Source organism: Scyliorhinus torazame, chromosome 10 (assembly GCF_047496885.1).
Source record: "Scyliorhinus torazame isolate Kashiwa2021f chromosome 10, sScyTor2.1, whole genome shotgun sequence".
NCBI classification, from domain to species: domain Eukaryota; kingdom Metazoa; phylum Chordata; class Chondrichthyes; order Carcharhiniformes; family Scyliorhinidae; genus Scyliorhinus; species Scyliorhinus torazame.
In genome coordinates this window covers 220,502,701-220,526,899 of record NC_092716.1, presented here as the reverse complement: position 1 = coordinate 220,526,899, position 24,199 = coordinate 220,502,701, and the positions used below count along the sequence as shown (strand labels likewise).

The window sequence follows — 24,199 nt, the reverse complement described above, 5'->3', positions numbered from 1 at the left end:
CCTCCAGGTCCTGGGCCCCTTTTTCGAGCAGGTGCTGTCTTACATAGTTCGATCGGACCCCCGCCACGTAAACGTCTTGGATAGTGAGCTCCATGTGCTGAGTGGCCGTAACGGCCTGGTAGTTACAGTTGCTCGCGAGGGCTTTGAGGTCGCGTAGGTAGTCATCTAGCTACTCCCCGGGGTGCTGGCGGCGAGTGGTGAAGATGTGTCGCGCGTAGACCTCGTTCACGGGCCGTACATATATGCGTTCGAGTAGTGCGAGGGCCTCTGTGTAGAACGCGGCGCCGCCGAGCCGGACAGAAATGCGATGGCTCACCCGTGCGTGGAGAAGACTCAGTTTCTGTTCGTCAGTGACGGATGGCGTAGACGACGCGGCGAGATAGGCCTTGAAGCATCGAAGCCTGTGCGAAAAAATTTCTCTCGCCTCCGCGGCCTATGGATCGAGTTCCAGTCTATCAGGTTTGAGGGCTGATTCCATAGTAGTATTTTAAGCTGATTAAATTGATGCGACCATCAATTCACTCGAAGACACGTGGAGAAGTAAACCGTGGTTTTAATCAGCTTAGAACTGAGCCTGCCTGTGACCGGTACAACAATGAATGCGACCCCGCAGGTCAGCTGCCTTTATACTTCCTGTAAGGGGTGGAGCCATGGGCGAGCCCGTACATGCCCCGACATACCCCCCTGTGGGTGAAGCCGTACAATGGCCCATAGGTGGAGCCCACAGGGTTAAACACACAACTTAACACGATACAGCAGCAACATGATATCACAGTGCACTGGTGAATTAACAGTAGTTCCATTCACCACAGGGCACTACCCTGAGGAACTCCTGTAGTGATGTCCTGAAGCTGATGAGCCATAAACCACACCTATCTCCCACTGTTCATGCATTTTGAACCAGCAAACACCCCCTACATCAGGTGAAAAGGACCAAACAATTCCACCTTGAGCTGGGGCCACCAAATATGCAACCACTCAATCCATGGCCGCCACCGGAAGTCGTGCATCATTATTTTAATCACCCCGCCATAAGTAGCCATGCCTTCAGATGCCTTGGCCCTAAATTCTGGAATTCTCTCCAATGGGATGCTCCTTAAAACCTACATAGTTTGCCCATCCTAACATCTTCTTTATGTGGATTAGAGTCAAACATTGTTTGATAACATTTCTGTAAAGTGCCTTGGGAAATTTCACTGTTAAAGGCAAATCACTGCCGTGAGTTAGAAATGGAAAGATAGTTGACAGTAATTGTAAGCTTTTTGTCCTCCGTATTTTAATTGTATTTTTAAATTTAAGTTATTGTTTTCTCAGTTTCAGCATGTCAAAACATTCTTACTGATGAGCCCTCCGCATTTTGGTGCAAGAGTGTGCCTTTATCGGCTCAATATCCAAACATTGCTCGTAATCTTAGGAATCTGACAGAAAAATATCAGTGTATTTTGGTTTCACTGATTATATCAGGTACCTTCATGTCAGCTTCCGCGATTTGAGAAGGTAAAATAAACAATTCACAGGACGGAATTGCTCAGACGGAATTTTAATTTCATAAAATGTCCTAAGGCTGTGAAAGGTATTGCAGGCGAGAACTGTAAACACGGACCACAAAGGTTCGCACAGAGAAGTAAATGAAGTGAGCAGAAGCAATTCCAGAATGTAGATAATCAGTAACTACGAGAGTCACCGTCTGTCTGGGGAGTTAGAACGCTCGGCAGTCGCTGTGTTTTGCTAAGCTACAATGTAAACTGGTCTGGATGCAAGGAGGACAATTTTTGCATCACCCACTCAACAGAAACTGGGACCCGGCCAGAAGATGAAGAAACCGAGACAGGTAGGGTTTCTGCTTTCTTTTGTGGGACCTGGAGGAGCAGAAGTATTGCCTCCTCTGCTGATTGCCCCATTCGCGTCTTTATTTTTAGATTTATTTTTATAGGTTTTCAAAGGGAGATAAGGAGCCGACTGACAAAGTACAATATAATACAATGAAGCAGCTCTACCCTCCCAGTAATAATAATAATAACCTTTATTAATGTCTCAAGTAGGCTTACATTAACACTGCAATGAAGTTACTGTGTAAAGCCCCGAGTCGCCACACTCCAGCCCCTGTTCGGGTACACAGAGGGAGAATTCAGAATGGCCAATTCACCTAAGAGCACATCTTTTGGGAGGAAACCGGAGCACCCGGAGGAAACCCACGCAAACACGGGGAGAATGTGCAGACTCCACACCGACAGTGACCCTTGCCGGGAGTCGAACCTGGGACCCTGGCACTGTGAAGCCGCAGTGCTAACCATTGTGCTACCATGCCACCCACAAATACAAACAAGCACAAACAAAAATTATGCAAAAAAAAAAATAATTTAGAAATCAACAGTAATTAACTGTTTAAAGAAAGAAATGAAAGGCTGCCATTTCTTAGAGATAACATTTCTTAATAGATTCTCTTATACTTAGAATAGCTCAGGAGACCCGAGAGGGAAAATAAACGACAGTTTATTTTCAGCCAAAAGAAAAGGCCGCAACGCGGAAAACAGCATAGACGTCCCGACCGGGGCTGGTCCCAATCCTGGGGATATGAGCCGCAGCTAAGGGCCTCCATGAGTCCCATGGGGAGATCAATTGGGTTGCCCGGTAGATCCCGTTATTACAATAGTATACATAATTTTCTCCAAAGAAAGAAAATACATCAAGTCTTCTAGCCAGGATGAAAGAGTGGGTGGCTTAGGGGCTTCCAAGTTAATATAATCGGTCTGCGGGCTATAAGCTAAGCGAATACAATGACATCTGCCTCAATCTTAGTAAGATGGGACAATTCAGATGGGACTCCGAATATGGCTATCCAAGGGCAGGATTGCAAGTTAATATTGAGGACTTTGGAAAAAGTGTCAAAAAAGGATGACCAAAAACCAGCCATCTTCAAGCGCGACTAGAACATGTGGGCATGGTCCACAGGGACAAGCGAACACCTGTCGCATTTGTTGTTTGCCTTTGAAAATAACCTGCTAATTCCGGCCTTGGTGAAGTTAATTCTTTAAACTGAATCTTAGCCGAGCTCAGAAGGACGTGGAGTTGAAATTAATTGGCGCCCCTTACCAAAGTTTGATCATCAGATATTATACCAGCAAGACAAGACTCCAAATGGCATTCTGACAGCTTAGCTTTACACCTGTGTTTTAAAGAGAGATGGACCAATATGAGCCACATTCCGCAGGATCCCTGTCTTTTTTGAGTCTCAGTGAGTTGAGAAGCTTGAGTCAGTTTTAGGGGCAGAGAGACCTGAGACAATGAGTCATTAAACATATCTAAGAATAACGGAACAAGTTGAGTCGAGAACTTTTTATAAAAGCCAATAGACAAGCCATCTGGGCCTGGGGCCTTACTACATTACAAAATGGGAACGGCCAAATACAAAAAGGTCCTTTGTTACTGTCAACCTTAAAAAAAAATGGCCCACCACCCTCCATACCCGGAAAAATCACCACACTCCCAAACCGCCAGAACTTAAACCAAGCGATGTGATAATAAACCTTTAACTAAATAAAACCGTAGATCAAATCCTCAGCTCAACATCATGAACATGTCGAGCAGCAGGTATTCAATCTTACACAGCATCCGTTGACTAAACAATCTCATTAATGGGGCATACCCCATTAACTACATTATGTAATACACCATTGAAAAGTTACTAGGTATAGTCACATGGTAAGAGCTCTAATCCAGGTGAACAGTCAACCATGCCCTAAGTTTTGAACAATAGTAAATTAATAATACAGGCTTTCAAGCACAAGATAATATAAAACAACAAAAACTTAACAACCTCTTGATTAGCTCAGTAAACAGTCCTGGCTATGCCTAAGCTTTCGGCTTAATCCAGTGTTGTCTAGTGTTCTGCCCATAACTGACAGAATCAGACCAAAATGACCTCAAAGGAATGGGGATTTACAGCTTTCAATTGCCATGAAAAAAAATCTTAAAAGTCCGGTGCTGTCGCTACCCAAAGCCGGGACACGGTCTGAGATGAAAAGCTGGTCCACAAATCCACATTCAACAGATCCGTCTTTAACAACCCTGAGTGTAAACAATAAAGTCCAGGTATTGGAAAGTAATAATTTCCAGATATTACTCCCATAGAATCCACCAGGGCATCAAGTAATTACCCAGTCAAGAATGCGGCCCTGAAGGAAAGAATCTGCCTCATCTGGTGTGCCAAAGAAGTGATTTTCTCCATTAAATGTGATGCGGAGACAGGCAGGGTGATCAACCTGAAGCTTACTCTATCTTGTGCAGCGCGGACCTGACATCGTTAAATGTTGCTTATCTCCTTGCTAGATCTGCACTTATATCCCAGTAATACCTGATTGGGTGACCATGGGAAGTGACATTGCAGTAGTTCCTTTGCCTACTATAGAACAAGCTCCTTTCCTTTGTCGTGTTGGAACCATACTACATTGGCTCATGGTGGGCGCTCCCCTGGGCGAGGTTTTGGTTGGAGGGTACAGTGGGCTGTGTCTGGTTCATCGCCCACCATATCTTTAAATAAATCCAACGTAAACTGTGATGGAATTCAGCCCTTGATCCCATATGGCAGTCCCATTAGGTTTTGTCGCCTTGACCGGCTTTTCAAATCATCGACTTTAACCCATAGCGACATACTCTCCTTAATCGCTGCAGTCAGCTTGGACTCGAGGGTACAGATCCTGTCATTGTGGTCTGAGAGGGCTGTCTCGATGTCAGTGAGGGTGTCGGTGTGAGAATCCACAGCCAGACGAATGGCATCGAGGGAGGATCGAACTGGCCCCAATGATTCTTGTAATTAATTTTTCAGTTCCAGAGCCAAACATCATCGGGATTTGTTGAGCTCAGTGACAAGAATTTTGTTTAGAGTTTCAATCGTCAAAGGCGCAGAAGAACTGGTCGCCAACTTAGCTGAAGGCTATCTTGGCAGACATGTCCTTTTATTTTGATTGACCTCTGCCTGTATGATTTTAATTCTTAGGCATACTTGGGTAGACTTGACACTTAAGTGTTTAAGTTAGCTTTTAAGGTCAAACTCTCTCACTTCTGTCAGGAAAGGAAAGTCATGTGACATGTATAACAGGCAACCAATCTGCTGCTTCCCATCTTGTGTCCTTTGATGTTTTATCTCCCTTTAGTTTTTCCTTTCAGTTACAATTCGCAGGCCTTTTGACATATGTGCTTAGAATTACCTAATCACTGTTGGATTTCATTTACCACCTCTCTTTTCAATCATTAGTGGAAGCTTACATCTTACTTTCTGAATATAAAAACAAAATCAAGTCTGCATTCAATATTGGTGGTTAAGCTGATGAGCCCAAATTATTTTCTTCTGGTTTACAACTGTTGCCAATGTTATGCATTCCCAACTAATGAGCACATGAGTACATGGAGTATGAGGTTTATTCATACTGTGGTCACAAGGATATTGGAAATGTGCCCACATGGCATTTGAAGAGTTGTAGCACGCACCATAAAGTTTCTGGAATTTCTTGAAGGTGCGAGTATTGCTTCTTAAAACCATAAAAGGGGTGCCAGCTTTTGGGTTTTATAAGTGGGGTAAAGGATACGAAAGAGCTTCTGAAAATTTTGTTGCAATGCAATTGTTAGGCTACAGTTGGACTATAGAGTGTAGTTTTTATGGTGCACTGTGATCTAGAGGACAACAAGGCCACAGAGAATGTATAGTCGAGGCAAAACTAGGAGGGGTGCGATTTAACCAGAAAAAAATCTAAGCCCAGTTTCAGGCCCGTTTAGTAGGGTGTTTCTTAGCAGCTGCAGCACTGAGAAATACCCCACTATTTAACGGCACGTTGCAATTTTATTTTGGCCTCATTTGGGGCAACACTGTGACACAGTGGTAAGCACTGCTGCCTCATGCCACGAAGGACCCAGGTTTGATCCCGGCCCTGGGTCATTGTCCATGTGGAGTTTACACATTTTCCCCGTGTATGCGTGGGTCTCACCCCCACAACCCAAAGATTTGCAGGGCAGGTGGATTGACCACACTAAATTGCCCCTTAATTAGAAATTTTTAAAAAACATTTGGCCTCGGGAAGATTCTCTCTGTCCAAGCGCACTCAGATTAATTTGTTGGCAATCTAGTTACAGAGAACATAGAACAGAGAACAAGGTCGACATTCTCCGACCTCCCGCCAGGTCGGAGAATCGCCGGGGGCTGGCGTGAATCCCGCCCCCACCGGTTGCCGAAGTCTCCGGCACCGGATATTCGGCGGGGGCGGGAATCGCGCCGCGCCGGTTGGCGGGCCCCCCCGCTCGATTCTCCGGCCCGGATGGGCCGAAGTCCCGCCGATAAATTGCCTGTCCCGCCGGCGTAAATTGAACCACCTACCTTACCGGCGGGACAAGGCGGCACGGGCGGGCTCCAGGGACCTGTGGGGGGCGCGGGGCGATCTGGCCCCGGGGGGGTGCCCCCACGGTGGCCTGGCACGTGATCGGGGCCCACCGATCCGCGGGCGGGCCTGTGCCGTGGGGGCACTCTTTCTCTTCAGCCTCCGCCACGGTCTCCACCATGGCGGAGCTGGAAGAGACTCCCTCCACTGCGCATGCGTGGGAGACTGTCAGCGGCCGTTGACGCTCCCGCGCATGCGCCGCCTGGAGATATCATTTCCGCGACAGCTGGCGGGGCAACAAAGGCCGTTTCCGCCAGCTGGCGGGGCGGAAATTCCTCCGGCGTCGGTGTAGCCCCTCAATGTTGGGGCTCGGCCCCCAAAGATGCGGAGCATTCCGCACCTTTGGGGCGGCGCGATGCCCGTCTGATTGGCGCCGTTTTGGGCGCCAGTCGGCGGACATCGCGCCGTTTCCAGAGAATTACGCCCCAGTACAGCACAGTAGAGGCCCTTCAGCCCACGATGTTGTGCCGATCATTTATCCTAATCTAAGATATAGAATTGTGAGAGAACCCTTGGGGATGAGTGACAATAATATGGTAAAATTCTTTATCATGGTGAATAGTGAGGTAGTTGATTCTGAGACCAGGGTCCTGAACCTAGATAAAGGTAACTATGATTGTATGAGGCATGGGCTGGCTATGACAGACTAGGAAACGTTACTGAAAGGCAAGCCAGTGGATAGGTAATGGTAGGCATTCAAGGAATGAATAGGTGAACTCCAAAAGTTGTTTATTCTTATTTGGCGCAAGAGTAGGAAGGGGACTTTGGCCAAATCATGGCTTACAAGGGAAATTAGAGAGAGTATTCGATTCAAAGTAGAGGCATACAAATTAGCAAGAAAAAGCAATAGACCTGAGGATTGGGAACAGTTTAAAATTCAACAAAGGCAGACCAAGGGATTGATTAAGAAGGGGAAAGTACAATTTGAAAGCAAACTTGTGGGGAACATAAAAACTGACTGTAAAAGGTTCTATAGGTATATAAAGGGAAAAAGATTGATAAAAATCTAATGCAGGCCCCTAACAGTCAGAAATGGGGAATTCATAACAGGGAACAAAGAATGGGCTGAGGAACTAAATTCGCATTTTGCTTGTCTTCACAAAGGAAGACATGATTAATGTCCCGGAAGTTTTAGGGAGGAGCTGAAGGAAATTAGTATTAGTGGAGAAATGGTTTTCGGGAAATTAATGGGATTGAAGGTAGACAAATTTCCAGGGCCTGATAATCTTCATCCCAGAGTACTTCAGGAAGTGGCCCTAGAAATGGTAGATCCATTGGTGCTCATTTTCCAAAATTCTTTGGACTCTGGAGAGTAGCGAATGTAACCCTGCTATTGAAAAAGGAAGGTGGAGAGAAAACAGGGAACTATAGGCCAGTGAGCCTCGCGTTGGTCGTAGGGAAGTTGCTGGAATCCATTATCAAGGATTTCATAGCACAGCGTTTGGAAAGCACGTGTGTAATCAGACAAAGTCAGCATGGATTTACGAAAGGAACATCATGCTTGACAAATCTACTACAATTCTTTGAAGATGTAATTAGTCGAGTTGACCAGGGAGAACCGGTGGATGTAATTTATTTAGACTTTCAGTGGTATGCCACGAGGTCTCACACAGCAGATTAATATGTAAAGTTAAAGCGCATGGGATAAGGGATAGTGTCTTGAGATGGATAGAAAGCTGGTTAGCAGACAGGAAGCAAAAAGGTGGAATAAATGTGTCTTTTTCTGATTGGCAGGCAGTGACTAGTGGGGTACCGCAGGGACCTGTGCTAGGACCCCAACTGTTCACATTATATATTAGTGATTTGGATGAGGGAACTAAATGTATTATCCCCAAAGTTGGGTGGGAGGGTGAGCTGTGAGGAGGATGCAGAGATGCTTCAGCAGGATTTGGACAGGCTGAGTGAGTGGGCAGATGCATGGCAGATGCAGTATAATGTGGATAAGTATGAGGTTATCCACTTCAGTAGCAAAAATAGGAAGGCAGATTATTATTTGAATGGGTGTAAATTGAGAGAGGTGGATACTCAGTGAGACCTTGGTGTCCTCATGCATCAGTCTCTGAAAGTAAGCGCGCAGGTACGGCAGGCAGTAAAGAAGGCAAATGGCATGTTGTTGCTCATAGCAAGAGGATTTGAGTATAGGAATAGAGATGTTTTACTGCAATTGAATAGGGCATTGGTGTGGCCACACCTGGAGTATTGTGTGCAGTTTTGGTGTCCTTATCTAAGGAAGGATGTTCTTGCTATGGAGGGACTGTTGAGAAGGTTAACCAGGCTTATTCCTGGGATGGCGGGTCTGTCATATGAGGAGAGACTAAATCGGTTAGGATTATATTCTTTGGAGTTTAGGAGAGCAAGGGGAGATCTCATAGAAATGTATACAATTCTAACAGGCTTTCTAACAGGGTAGATTCAGAAAGAATGTTCCCGATGTTGGGGAGTCCAGAACTAGGGGTCATAGTTTGAGGATAAGGGGCAAACCTTTTAGGACTGAGGCGAGGAGACATTTCTTCACCCAGAGAGTGGTGAAGCTGTGGAATTCACTACCACAGGAAATAGTTGAGGCCAAAACATTGTACAATTTCAAAAAGGAATTAGTATATAGCTCTTGGGCTAATGGGATCAAGGGGTATGGGGGAAAGCGGGATCAGGGTATTGAACTTGATGATCAGCCATGATCATAATGAATTGCGAAGCAGGCTCGAAGGGCCAAATGGCCTCCTCCTGCTTCTATTTTCTATGTTTCTATACTTCCTGCTGGCGAGCTCGAAAGGCTCCTTGCAGATCGGGGTGCCATTTTGTCTGGCTGATCCAATCTTTTCCCCTGCCTTTCATCACCTGCCCACTCCCCATGTTTTCGAACCCCTCCTCGTCCAACCTCGGGGAGGGCCCCGGGAATACCCCCTCAACCCACTCCACCTGGTAAAGCCCCCTGGGCACACTGCCAGGGTGTCAGGCTGGCAGCACCAAGGTGCCTGCGTGCCAGAAGGAATGCCAGGCTGCCACCCTACCCTGTCCCTGACCACCCGGGGTCTCTAATGGTCTTGGAGACCTACTTAAGTATGATTATGGCTGGTCCATGTTTGTGGAAATCAGTACTAAATGGCACCCTGGTGAGGTCCCCAGGTGTAGCCATTAGGTCCCGGACACCTGGAGAAACCCGCAAACACATATTTAAACCAGCCTGTTGGATCATTTAGATATGCTGATCTGGATCACGCCCAGTGAGGGCAAGATCCAGATCGTGACGTCTTGCGAGACTCAGTTAAATCAGGAGAGGCATTTTGTGCGTCGCAAATCTGGCGACAGGCCTCTCGCGAGATTCAACAGCCTTATCCCGATAGCAGGTCGGGTACGACGAAGCCCTTTAATCACGCCCAACATTTTTTCCCCTGGGGAATCGGTGAGGAAGGGTCGCCAATTTTTACATTTCCATTTTGAGAAAGAAAAAACATAATAAAATATAAATTAAACATTGAATGAGTAATGGGCAATTGGTTGAGATACTTTAATTTCTGATTGTTCCTGGAAAGAGATGGCGTGGTAACTAGAGGACACACATTTAAAATAATTGCCAATAGAACCAGAGGTGAAATGAGACGAAAAGGATTTACTTGCCTTGGAGGTGGTACACCGAAGGTTCACTAGATTGGGTCCTGGATGAGTGGGGTATCCTATAATGAGGGTTGAGTAAATTGGGTCTAAACTCTCTGGAGTTTAGAAAAATGAGAGTTGATTTCATTGAAGCATACAAGATTCAGAAGGGGCATGACAGAATTTCAGAAGTTGTTTTTTCTGGCTTTGGAATCTAGAACACAGGCAGCTGACTCACCATAAGGGGTTAATTATTTAGGACTGTGATATGGAGTAATTCCTTCATGAAAAGGATGATGAGCCATTGATATTCCCTATCCCAGAGGTTTTAGACTGCTCCACAGTTAAATATACTCAAAGCTGGGATAGACAGATTTGGGTCTCTCAGGAATCAAGTGACAGAAACCAGAGTTGAAGGAAAAGATTAACCATTGTTATTGACATAATTTAAGTGTTTTATTATTGTCTGTGATCAATGTGTTTTGCATGTGAAGTGTGTATATTTCATTACCCTCAGAGTGATTGACTCAATCTAAGTAATACTAGCAGCAGGTTTTCAGTTGTTAATTGTCATTGTGGCCCGAATTTTTGCTCTAAATTTGGGACTGCAGTGTTGGGAGAATTCCCAGCTCCGTGAAGCCGACTTGAAGTGGATGGGCACCTCACAAAGTTTAAATTAGACACAGGGCAGTTATTTCAGTCTTGCTTGACGAAGAAAAGTGGCTTAAGCACATTTCACTACCGTTGCAGTTGCAAGGTGTAGCGCACAAAGACTCACGAGAGACGAATAGAGATGAAGTCGATGAGGCTTTATTAAGCGTGACTTGTTCCCCGCAGTTCAGTAACAGACTGGCCTGCGGGGGAGAACTCCTGGTTCTTATACCCCGCCTTCAGGGCGGAGCTAGAGGTCAACAGCCAACCAGGACCCGGGATCTGTCAGTCAATGACATCACGGCTTCACAGTCCCACATGACCCCTAATGCATACTACCACATTCACCCCTTGTTAAAAATGAACCCGGCGGGGTGGTGCTTCGCATGGTGGTAGGGGTTTACAAGGCTGGTCCTGGGAGGAAAACTTTTGCATGTCATCACAGTATGTACAGGGTTTTTTTTTTTGTTTTGCACTATTTACAGTAGTCGTAAGGGGGAAAAGAAAAAAAGTTGTCGTTAAAGTCCACAACATTGTAGTGTTACATCGATGCCACGAGTCGGTCGGGTGGTCTGGTCGTCCTTGTCGATCGCCTCGGCCCCGGTGGTGGTGCTTGTTCCCGTGTTGTCGTCTCCGGGAGCCTTACGGTTTCTGCTTCAGCTTCACTTCTGGTCGGACCTGGGAGGAGGACCGATCCTCCCGGGAAGGGGGCGGAGGCGGGGTGCGCCGGTGGCAGGGAGGGGGTGATTGGTGTCGGGGGGGGTGTGCGTGTTGCCGGCGGGCGCCAGATCTCGCAGGGAGACCGTGTCCTGTCGGCCGTCGGGGTACGCCACGTAAGCGTACTGCGGGTTCGCGTGGAGGAGGTGAACCCTCTCGTCCAACGGGTCCGACTTGTGCGCCCGCACATGTTTTCGGAGCAAGATGGGTCCTGGGACCGCCAGCCAGGTCGGCAGCGACGTTCCAGAGGAGGACTTCCTGGGGAAGACAAGGAGGCACTCATGAGGCGTTTGGTTAGTGCTAGTACACAGTAGCGACCGGATGGAGTGGAGAGCGTCCGGGAGGACCTCCTGCCACCGTGAAACTGGGAGGTCCCTGGACCGTAGGGCCAGTAGGACGGTCTTTCAGACTGTGCCGTTCTCCCTCTCTACTTGCCCGTTCCCCTGGGGGTTGTAGCTGGTCGTCCTGCTCGAGGCTATACCGTTGCTGAGCAGGAACTGGCGCAGCTCGTCACTCATGAAGGAGGAGCCCCTGTCGCTGTGGACGTATGCGGGGCAACTGAACAGTGTGAATATGGTGTTAAGAGCTTTAATGACTGTGGCCGCTGTCATGTCAGGGCAGGGGATGGCGAAGGGGAAACGGAAGTACTCGTCCACCACATTCAGGAAGTATATGTTGCGGTCGGTGGAGGGGAGGGGCCCTTTGAAATCCAGACTAAGGCGTTCAAAGGGACGGGAAGCCTTGATCAGGTGCGCACCATCCGGCCTGAAAAAGTGCGGTTTGCACTCTGCGCAGATGTGGCAGTTCCTTGTGACTGTACGGACTTCCTCCACAGAGTAGAGGAGGTTGCGGGACTTTATAAAGTGGTAGAACCGAGTGACCCCCGGGTGGCAGAGGTCCTCGTGGAGGGTTTGGAGGCGGTTAATTTGTGCGTTGGCACATGTGCCGCGGGATAGGGCATCGGACGGCTCGTTCAGCTTTCCGGGACGGTACAGGATCTCATAGTTGAAGGTGGAGAGCTCGATCCTCCACCTTAAGATCTTGTCGTTTTTAATTTTGCCCCGCTGTGCATTATCAAACATGAAGGCTACCGACCGTTGGTCTGTGAGGAGAGTGAATCTCCTGCCGGCCAGGTAATGCCTCCAATGTCGCACAGGTTCCACTATGGCTTGGGCTTCCTTTTCCACTGAGGAGTGGCGGATTTCTGAAGCGTGGAAGGTTCGGGAGAAGAAGGCCACGGGTCTGCCCGCTTGGTTAAGGGTAGCCGCTGGAGCTACATCGGAGGCGTCGCTCTCGACCTGGAAGGGGAGGGACTCGTCGATGGCGCGCATCGTGGCCTTTGCGATATCCGCTTTGATGCGGCTGAAGGCCTGGCAAGCCTCTGTCGACAGAGGGAAGGTCGTGGTCTGTATTAGGGGGCGGGCCTTGTCTGCGTACTGGGGGACCCACTGGGCGTAATATGAAAAGAACCCCAGGCAGCGTTTTAGGGCTTTTGAGCAGTGAGGGAGGGGAAATTCCATGAGGGGGCGCATACGTTCGGGGTCGGGGCCTATTATCCCATTGCGCACTACATATCCCAAAATGGCTAGCCGGTTTGTGCTAAAAACGCACTTGTCCTCGTTGTATGTGAGGTTCAAGGCTTTAGCGGTCTGGAGGAATTTTTGGAGGTTGGCGTCGTGGTCCTGCTGATCGTGGCCGCAGATGGTTACATTGTCGAGATACGGGAACGTGGCCTGCAACCCGTGTTGATCAACCATTCGGTCCATCTCTCGTTGGAAGACCGAGACCCCGTTTGTGACGCCAAAAGGGACCCTTAGGAAGTGGTATAATCGCCCGTCTGCCTCGAAGGCTGTGTACTTGTGGTCACTTGGGCGGATGGGGAGCTGATGGTAGGCGGACTTGAGGTCCACGGTGGAGAAGACTTTATATTGGGCAATCCGATTGACCATGTCGGATATGCGGGGGAGAGGGTACGCATCTAGCTGTGTGTACCTGTTGATGGTCTGGCTATAGTCTATGACCATCCTTTGCTTCTCCCCTGTCTTTACTACTACCACCTGTGCTCTCCAGGGACTATTGCTGGCCTGGATTATGCCTTCCTTCAGTAGCCACTGGACTTCGGACCGAATGAATGTCCGGTCCTGGGCGCTGTACCGTCTGCTCCTAGTGGCGACGGGTTTGCAATCCGGGGTGAGGTTTGCAAACAAGGATGGGGGCTCAACCTTGAGGGTTGCGAGGCCGCAGATAGTGAGTGGGGGTATTGGGCCGCCGAATTTGAAAGTTAGGCTCTGCAGATTGCACTGGAAGTCTAATCCCAGTAATGTGGGCGCGCAGAGTTGGGTAAGGACGTAGAGCCTGTAGTTTTTAAACTCCCTCCCTTGCACCGTTAGGGTCACTATGCAGTAGCCTTTGATCTGTACGGCATGGGATCCTGCAGCTAGGGAAATCTTTTGCGCACTGGGACGGATGGTCAAAAAACAGCGTCTTACCGTGTCGGGGTCGATGAAGCTTTCTGTGCTCCCGGAGTCGACCAGGCATGGTGTCTCGTGCCCGTTGATCAGCACCGTTGTTGTCGTCGTCTGGAGCGTCCGGGGCCGTGCTTGGTCCAGCATCATTGAGGCCAGACGTGGTCGTAGTGCTTCAGCGTCTTCCTCGAACCCCGTTGAAGCGTCGATGCTGGGGTCCGTTGTTGCCGTCCAAGATGGCGGCGGGGGTGAACAAAATGGCCACCCCCATGCATCGCACATGGCTGGGGGGTCACAAGATGGCGGCGGGGGTGGACAAAATGGCCACCCCCATGCGTCGCACAGGGCTGGGGGGTCCCAAGATGGCGGCGCCCCTCCTCCCCTCGTGGTGGCCGGGACCCAAAATGGCGGCGCCTGCGGGTCGCACATGGGGCGCTGGGGGGGGGGGTTGGGGAGCGTTTGAAACGCGCAGGACTCCTTGTTCTCCGGGGACAGCGGTGGCCGGGACCCAAAAATTGCTGCGCCTGCGGGTCGTACATAGGGCACTGGAGGGGTTGGGGAGCGTTAGAAACGCGCAGGACTGCTTCTTCTCCTGGGACAGCGGCGACCTCCCGGGACCGGCACACAGCCGCGAAATGGCCCTTTTTCCTGCAGCTCTTGCAAATCGCTGCGCGAGCTGGGCAGCGCTGCCGGGGGTGTTTTGCCTGGCCGCAGAAATAGCAGCGGGCCCCCCCGGGACGACTTGGAGTCTGAACCGCGCAAGCCTGTGGAGTGGGGGGGGGGGGTGGTTTGTCGCGACGGGGGTCCACGGAGCCCAAGGGGCTGCCGCGCGGTCAGGGCTGTATGTGCGGGCGTTTCGCGCGGCTACATCCAGGGAGGCTGCAAGCGCCCGTGCCTCTGAGAGTCCCAGCGACTCTTTTTCCAAAAGTCTTTGGCAGATCTGGGGAGAGTTCATACCTGCGACAAAAGCATCGCGCATCAACATGTCCATGTGTTCAATCGCGTTTACCGGCGGGCAACTGCAGGCCCATCCCAAAATTAGCAGCGCGGCGTAGAATTCGTCCAGCGATTCTCCGGGACTTTGCCGTCTCATTGCGAGTTGGTAGCGTGCGTAGATCTGGTTCACTGGGCGAACATAGATGCTCTTTAGTGCTGCGAACGCCGTCTGGAAATCCTCTGCGACTTCGATGAGAGGGAAAATTTCCGGGCTTACCTTCGAGTGCAGGACCTGTAGTTTCTGGTCTTCTGTGACCCGGCCGGGGGCCGTTCTGAGGTAGGCCTCGAAACAAGTCTGCCAGTGTTTGAAAACTGCTGCTGAGTTCCCTGCGTGGGGGCTGATCCTCAGGCATTCCGGGATGATCCTGAACTCCATAGTCCTTTAAGCACGCTTAATAAATTGTAGCGCACAAAGACTCACGAGAGACGAATAGAGATGAAGTCAATGAGGCTTTATTAAGCGTGACTTGTTCCCCGCAGTTCAGTAACAGACTGGCCTGCGGGGGAGAACTCCTGGTTCTTATACTCCGCCTTCAGGGCGGAGCTAGAGGTCAACAGCCAACCAGGACCCGGGATCTGTCAGCCAATGACATCACGGCTTCACAGTCCCACATGACCCCTAATGCATACTACCACACAAGGTCTAGGTGGGACTGCACTCAAAGTCATAGGACAACACCTGGCAAAAACTAAACTAGAACAATAGAGAAACTACTGAACCTCTGTACATTATACAGAACAAAGAATCATTGTTATTAAGCAGGAAAGTATGCTTAGAATTGAAGAACTGATCTATAAAATTGACGGAGTTTCCGATGAGCAGCACAGTGGCACATTCAGGAATGAATTTCCAAGATTACTTACAGGCTTGGAGTAATTGAAGCCCAAAGACCCATGTTAGTCTAAGAGCTGATGTTAAACCAATTTGCCTCTTCACACCTAAGCGATCCTGCACCCATTCTTGGACAAAGTCAAGGGTGAAATCGAGAATATGCGACAGCAAGAGGTGATCTCACCAGTAGCCATAACCAACAAAGTTTTTCTTTCTGGACTCAACATGGTCCCAAAGTGAAATGGCTCAATTAGAATCTGTGTGAACATAACTCAAATCGGTGGAGATGGCACCATGGATGAAAGTCTTGCCAAAGTTGCTAAAATTACCCTATTCACCAAATTAGATGCAAGCAGTGGATTTAACAGTTGTCACTGCACAAAAGATCCAGACAGCTGACCACTTTTACAAAACCATTTGGTCGTAGTGCATTTGGAATTGTATCTGCTTCTGAATTATTCCAAAGAACACTGTTTCAGACCCCAGAAGGCATGGAAGGAGCAATGTGTCATAAGGACGATATTCTCGTACACAGCTGCACGAGAGAACAGCATGCCCGTAGAGTGAGAGAAATCCTCAAGGTTCTATAGGATGACATTGAACGAGAAATTTGAATTTGCAAAACCTAAGATTACATTTTCAGGGCCCAGCAAGCAAGCCTCGGGAATAAAAGCTGAAACACAGAAAACGAAGATGGTTAGAGAGTTTCCACAACCCAGGGAACATCGGAGTTACAGATATTCTTCAGGATGGGCAAAACAAGTGAGTAATTTCCTCTCAAATTTGGCAGAATGAGGCAGCCATTGACACAACAGTGGTGCGACAATATGGACCAGAAAAATACTTTTCAGAAGATCAAAGATTATTTGTGAGGGCATCTGCGGATGGAATGCTTCCCCTGGCAGGTGAATCTAGAACCAAGGACAGCAGTCTCAAATAAGAAGCAGGCTATTTAAGACAGAAATAACGAGGAATTTATTCACTCAGCGGTTAGTGAATTTTTGGAATTCTTTACCCCAGAGGAATGTGGAAGCTCAATCATTGAGCATGCTAAGAACAGAAATTAATAGATTTCTGGATACAAAAGATATTAAGGAAGATGGGGGATTGTGGGGACAAATGGCTTAGAGGTAGATGATCTGTCATGATCTGTTTGACTGGTAGAGCAGGGTCAACGGCCCGAATGACTTACTCCTGTTCCAATGTTCCAGATGATAGCAGATGCACTATCAAGGATACCAGTTGAAGGAACCACACAGGAAGAATTGAATTTAATTGCGGCGGTGGAAGCATATGAATTGCGGAGGTGGAAGCACGGTAGCATTGTGGATAGCACAATTGCTTCACAGCTCCAGGGTCCCAGGTTTGATTCCGGCTTGGGTCACTGTCTGTGCGGAGTCTGCATATCCTCCCCGTGTGTGCGTGGGTTTCCTCCGGGTGCTCCGATTTCCTCCCACAGTCCAAAGATGTGCAGGTTAGGTGGATTGGCCATGATAAATTTCTCTTAGTGTCCAAAATTGCCCTTAGTGTTGGGTGCGGTTACTGGGTTATGGGGATAGGGTGGAGGTATTGACCTTGGGTAGGGTGCTCTTTCCAAGAGCCGGTGCAGACTCGATGGCCGAAAAGCCTCCTTCAGAACTGCAAATTATATGATAATCTCTGATATACATCACTCATTACCTAACACCTACTGCCTATTGCAAGGAAGCTGCAGGACATAAAATAAGCACGACACCAAGATGATGAATGTATCCAGATAAACACATATTGTCTGGAAAGATGGCCAGTTCTGCATCTAACGATCTGGTACGACAGCAGTACTTCAAACAGAGGAAACACCTCACAATCATACATGATCTCCAAATGTTAAATGACAGTAGTCATCCTGTGAACACTTTGGCTTGATATTCTTCAAAGAATTCACAACGTGACTTAGGGAGAGCAAAATGTCAAGCGAGTGCCCAGCAGTCAGACCGGTGGTCAGGTGTTACTGATGGTATAGAAGAAATTATTTCTAATTGGCCAAAGCCAAGAGCAAAATGAACCACTATCACCTTCAACATTTCCATTTAGGCTGTGGGAGTGCGTGGGAATGGATTTATTTGATTTTAAAGGCAAGATATTCCTTATTATCACTGATTATCACTCAAGGTGGATTAAAGTGAACAGGTTGCAAAGTATCAGGGTGGAAGCAGTCATTCAATCACTGAAGAGAATTAATCCAACACATGGCATTCTGCGTATTGGAGTGTCGGAAAATGGTCCGCGAATGAACTATTCCAAAGTTTTGCGAAGGAATACGGATTCATACACATAGCTAGCTCACCTCATTCTCCTCAAGCTGATGAAGAAGCCGAGAGAGGTGAGCGACTTCAAAAAACTTGATGAAGAAATATGAGGACCTGACTATAGCTTCTCTGAGTTACCAAACCTCACCGCTACAAAATAGTTTATCACCATCAGTGCTGTTGATCGAAAGGAGATTGAGAGCATCACCTCCAGCTCTGCAACAGAAAATAAAACCTAATATTACCTCGAATGAACACGAGAGAGTAAAATAGCGTGCGGAAGAACAGAGAAACAAGCAGGCTTGTAACGTTTACTTCAGGCACAGGGCACGTGTCTTATCATTGCTGAAGCCTGGGGAGAGGGAGAGACCAACAGAAAGAAGGCATAACAATCAAAATAACTCAATAACTGGAATCAGGCAGGATTGAGACAAACCAGGGAATTATAAAGAGAAACCACTGCACCTCAATATCATTGAAGAGTAAGCCAATAAAAACCTGGGCTTACTATCAGATCCTGATGGTGATAAGGAACAAGAAACAAGATATAGGCCTAAACTCACAGGAGAAAGGACACTCATATCAAATGAGGGTAGAGTGCAGAATGTCCTCAACTTCAGAAAGAGACCAGAACAAGATCAAGAAGATTGGTCAAGGAACCTTGGAGACTGTCCCTGTGAAGTCTGAGACTTTGGGAAGATGCAGGAGGATGTATATCATTGGGTAAAGACTTTGGGGGAGATGTGGAGTCAAAGATTAACATCAGAAGCACATGATGCTGAAGCAACTGTTATGGGCCAGGTTTAGAGAATTCCAAAGTGTATCATGGAGTTCACCTGAGTCACAACTTTTAATAGATTGTGGTAGGGAAGCACACGTCTCACTCTACAGGTACAGTATAGCATAAAATGGACCAGTGGTTTTTAAAACAAAACAATGTTTATTCTATGAACTCAAGTTAACCTTTTTAAAACAAACAGTGAATATCTTACCAACCAGTAAATCAAATACACCCCCAAAGAATACAACACTAATTAACCTGTATGCTGTCCTTTTGCACCCAAATGATTGAACAAACCTTCAAACAGGAGCACATCAGGGTTTACATTCAAGTCTGAAAAAATTATAATTCTTCTGAATTCACCAAATGATCCATAGATAGTCTTTGAATGGCAGAGATCAACAGCAGTGCAGCTCACTGAAAAAAACACAGACACACCCAAGCTCTTCTCAAACTGAAACTAAAAAGCAGAAGTAGAGCTCAGCTCCACCCACACTCTGACATCACTGCAGTAACATGAGCAGCTCCATTTCTTAAAGTTACATTTCTTAAACACCCATTTCTTAAAGGGTACTCTCACATGACACCTCCCCCCCAAGAAAAAAAAATAAACAAGATGGTTTTTCATTTTTCACCTTTTCACCATCCTGTAAGAAATGCACACAGTAAATGTACTTTATCGTTTCAAAAGACAACACTCGTAAACAGGTATAAAAATATAGTCCATTTTTTTTTTCGTTCTTCTTCCTCCAACTGAAATTCTTCTCAATTAACAGTTTTTTTGAACAAGAAGGTCTCTGCACGATCTGTCCATTGCTCTACGCCTCGGCATTTCTCTTTAAAGTCAATAATTTAGTTCAATCTGATCATAGAGTCCCTTGCAATACTCCAACACAGGAGCATTGGTTATCACAGCATTCAGGCAGTCAAATGCCTGTTGAAAGTCTGCAGTCCATTGAAATTTTCGATGTTTCTTAAGCAAGTCCATCAGTGGAGCAATCACACTACAAAAATTTTCCACAAACGTTCGATCAAATCCACTCATGCCAAAAAAAATCACATTATTTCCCTTTGTCTTGAGGGTATCGAAAACTCCTCAAGGAAAGTGATTTGGGCTTTTCCAAATTCACTTTTGGCTAGGTTTATCACAAAACCTACCTCCTGAAGTCGATCGAATAACTCCATCAGATGTTGTAAATGGTCTTTCCACGTCTGGCTGAAAATTACCAGATCGTCGATATATACCGCACAATTAGGTAATCCTGAAATAACTTTGTTAGGTAACCGTTGAAATATGGCTGGGGCATTTTTCATGCCAAATGGCATAACTTTGAATTGGTATATACCATCTGGAGTCACAAAAGCTGAAATCTCCTTCGCCCTTTCGGATAAAGGTACCTGCCAGTAACCTTTTAAGTAAATCCAATTTGGAAATAAAAGCGGACTGTCCCACTTTCTCAATGCAATTCTCCAAACGTGGGATAGGATAAGAGTCCATTCTTGTAACTGCATTAACCTTTCTAGAGCCCACACACAACCATTGGGTACCGTATGGTTTAGGTATCATCACTATGGGTAGCTCCATTGGCTGCAACCCACGTCAATTATGCCATTTTTAAGCATACTCTCAATCTCTTTGTTAACCTGTGCCAATGTTAAAGGGTTAAGTCTATATGGATGTTGTCTGATTGGAACAACATTTCCCACATCTACATCATGTATAGCCATTTTAGTACTTCCCACTTTATCTCCACAAACTTGCCCATGTGAAATCAATAACTCTTTCAGGTCAGTTTGTTTTTCCTCTGGAAGGTAACTCAACAATTTATCCCAATTTCTAAGAACATCCTCATTTTCCAATTTAATTTGAGGTATGTCAAATTCACAGTCATCTGGATTTGGTTCGTTACTTTGAGTTAGAATCATTAAAACCTCCTCCTTTTCCTCTCCTTCCCTTTCAAAGTACCTTTTAAGCATATTCACATGACACACTCGGTGATTCTTCCTTCTATTTGGTGTTTTACCACATAATTCACCTCACTTAATTTCCTTTCAATCTGATAAGGTCCACAAAACCTAGCTTTTAAAGGTTCACCTGCCACTGGTAAAAACACTAAAACTTTATCTCCACTGGCAAAACTACAAACTTTGGATTTCTTGCCCGCGACCCATTTCACCACATTTTGTGCAACTTTCAAATGTTGTCTAGCCAATTCACCTGCTCTATTTAATCGTTCCCTAAAATTTGACACATAATCCAATAATGTAGGTTAGGTGGATTGGCCATGCTAAATTGCCCTTCGTGACCAAAATGGTTAAGAGGGGTTATTGGGTTACGGGGATAGGGTGGAAGTGAGGGCTTCAGTGGGTCGGTGCAGACTCGATGGGCCGAATGGCCTCCTTCTGCACTGTATGTTCTATGTTCTATGTTCTATATATATGTAACTTCCGATTTCTCACTCACCAATTTTTCCTTAATCAATTTAAGTGGTCCTCTTAACTCATGACCAAAAATTAGCTCAAAAGGACTAAATTTGGTTGACTCATTAGATGCATCCCTAATTGCAAACAGTACGAATGGAATTCCTTTAACCCAATCCTCTGGATAATCTTGACAATACGCTCTCAACATTGTCTTTAATGTCTGATGCCACCTTTCTAAAGCTTCCTGCAATTCTGGATGGTACCCAGTTGATTTAAATTGTTTTATTCCTAAGCTATCCATAACTTCTTTCAATAACCTTGAGGTAAAATTTGATCCTTGATCTGATTGTATTTCTGTGGGTAGTCCATATCTAGTAAAGAATTTAAGTAACTCCCCCACAATCCTTTTAGCTGTAATATTACGTACTGGAATGGCCTCTGGAGACCTAGTCGACACATCCATTATAGTCAAAAGATATTGATTCCCACTTTTTGTTTGAGGAAGCGGTCCTACACAATCAATTAGGACCCTTGTAAAAGGTTCCCCAAATGCTGGAATGGGTATTAAGGGCACTGGTTTTATCACTGCTTGTGGTTTCCCTATCACTTGACATGTGTGACATGATTGACAAAATGTAACTACATCTTTATGTAGTCCAGGCCAATAAAAATGTTTCTGGATTTTAGCTTGAGTTTTCCTTATTCCCAAATGACCTCCCACTGGTACCTCATGTGCAACTCGCAACACCTCCTTTCTATACCCTACCGGCAATACTACTTGATGAACTTCTGCCCACTTTTCATCTGCCTGTATATAACAGGGGCTGGTTTAGCACAGGGATAAATTGCTGGCTTTGAAAGCAAACCAAGGCAGGCCAGCAGCACGGGTCAATTCCACTACCAGCCTCCCCGAACAGGCGCCGGAATGTGGCGACTAGGGACTTTTCACAGTAACTTCATTTGAAGCCTACTTGTGACAATAAGCGATTTTCATTTTCATTTTCATGTAAAGGTCTCCATTTTCTGATCAAGACATCATTTTTACGGTAATAACACTCTGGTATACTCTCAGATTCCTCTTCCATATATGCTTTCTGATATACCCGTTTTATTTCTGCATCTTTCTGTTGTAACTCCGCATATTTTCCTGAACTAAAACTATCTGCCTCATCCTCCACCTGTTCTTGTTCTTTTTCAACCATCTGATGAAAAATCGTTTCTGATAATTGCACTTCAATGTCATCTTCACTCTTTCATTTCTCCTCTTGTCTTAACCTTAACTTTATGACCTTGTTACTACACAATCCGGAAAAATCCCAGGATATTCGTCCTTCAACACTTCAGTTGTCTGATTTTTCACTGGCTTATCAACCACAGTAGGCATCACTCCCACTTGCGATCCAGCTATATCATTACCCAAGATAAACTGTATTCCTGGACATTGACACATGGATGATAAGGGAATAGTGTAGATGGGCTTTAGAGTGGTTTCACAGGTCGGCGCAACATCGAGGGCCGAAGGGCCTGTACTGCGCTGTCATGTTCTATGTTCTATAGTTCCTCTATTACTCCTACTACCACTTCACCACTCTTCACTGGACTTTCCAACCTTACCTTATATAATTGAACACTACTCCTCTCACCCTGAATTCCACATATTACCACCTTTTCTGGCAACATTATTCCCAAACTACATAACTCCTCATCTCTTACCATTAAAGATTGACTAGCTCCCGTATCTCTTAAAATTGTGACATCTTTACCTGCTCCTCCTGATACACATGAATAAACTTTACCCACACAAGTAAATTCTTTAAAGAGATCTGGCACCTTCTGTTCAATCACTTCTTGATCAGGCTGTACAATCTTTTGCACTTCATTCGCTTCACTTGGGCTTTCCTTTACCACTTTAACAAACCCCACTGTCTTATCCTGTTTTACCACATCAGCCTTCCCAGTGCTTTTCTTCAACCACCAATACTGTGACTTTATATGGCCTAGTTTATTACAGTGAAAATATTTGAAACTTTTCATTTATTTTCCATCCTCCTGGATTTTGTTTTTGATCTGAAGTACAGTCTCCTTATTATCTCCCATCAGATCACCTTTACCTTTACCACTTACGTATTTCTCATGCCCCCAGTTTCTATCCCTCACAGGCTGAAACTGATGTCGGAAACCAAGCTTTGATTTATGAACTAATTCATAATCATCTGCCATTTCTGCTGCTAATCTCACAGTTTTAACCCTCTGTTCTTCCACATGAGTCCTCACTACATGAGGAATTGAATTTTTAAACTCCTCAAAAAGTATAGTTCCTCTGAGAGCATCATACGTTTGGTCTATTTTCAAAGCCCTTATCCACCTATCAAAATTACTCTGTTTGATCCTTTCAAACTCCATGTATGTTTGACCAGGTTCTTTCCTTACATTTCTAAACCTTTGTCTGTAAGCTTCAGGCACTAGTTCATATGCACCTAAGATGGATTTTTTCACCTCCTCATACATCCCAGATACCTCCTCCGGTAGTGATGCAAACACTTCACTAGCCCTACCTACCAGTTTTGTTTGAATCAGTAATACCCACATGTCCTGTGGCTATTTCATTTGTTGAGCAACCCTCTCAAATGAAATGAAAAAGGCTTCCACTTCCTTCTCATCAAACCTTTGCAATGCTTGGACATATTTAAATAGATTCCCACCAAGCCTTCGACTTTGACGCTCTTTCTCACTATCCTCATCACTATCATCCAACTGTACGCTTCCCTTTTCGTCTACCAATTTTAACTGACTGTCATGTTTCATGGCCATTTTCTGAAGTTCAAACTCTCTCTCTTTATCTTTTTCCCTGATCTATATCTCCCTTTCTCTTTCTTTTTGTTCTGCTACGGCTATTCTTTCTTTTCTCCTTTCTTCTCTCTCCTTTTCTTTTTCCTCTCTCTCTCTTTCTCTTTCCACTCTCTCTCTTTCGTTTTCAAGGTGCTTTAATTCTTTTTCATGTTCCATTTGTTTAATTTGCAACT

The 24,199-nt window shown here is 46.1% G+C and overlaps 1 protein-coding gene across 1 annotated transcript in view; it reads left to right on the top strand.

Annotated features, from left to right (window-relative positions):
- The first annotated feature begins 1,727 nt into the window (after positions 1-1,727).
- LOC140384586 (protein inscuteable homolog) overlaps positions 1,728-24,199 on the top strand; it is a 517,726-nt gene continuing 495,254 nt past the window's right edge. Inside the window, exon 1 of the mRNA XM_072466414.1 lies at positions 1,728-1,831. The gene's annotated coding sequence lies outside the window, so the exon portion shown is untranslated. The remainder of the gene's footprint in view (positions 1,832-24,199) is intronic.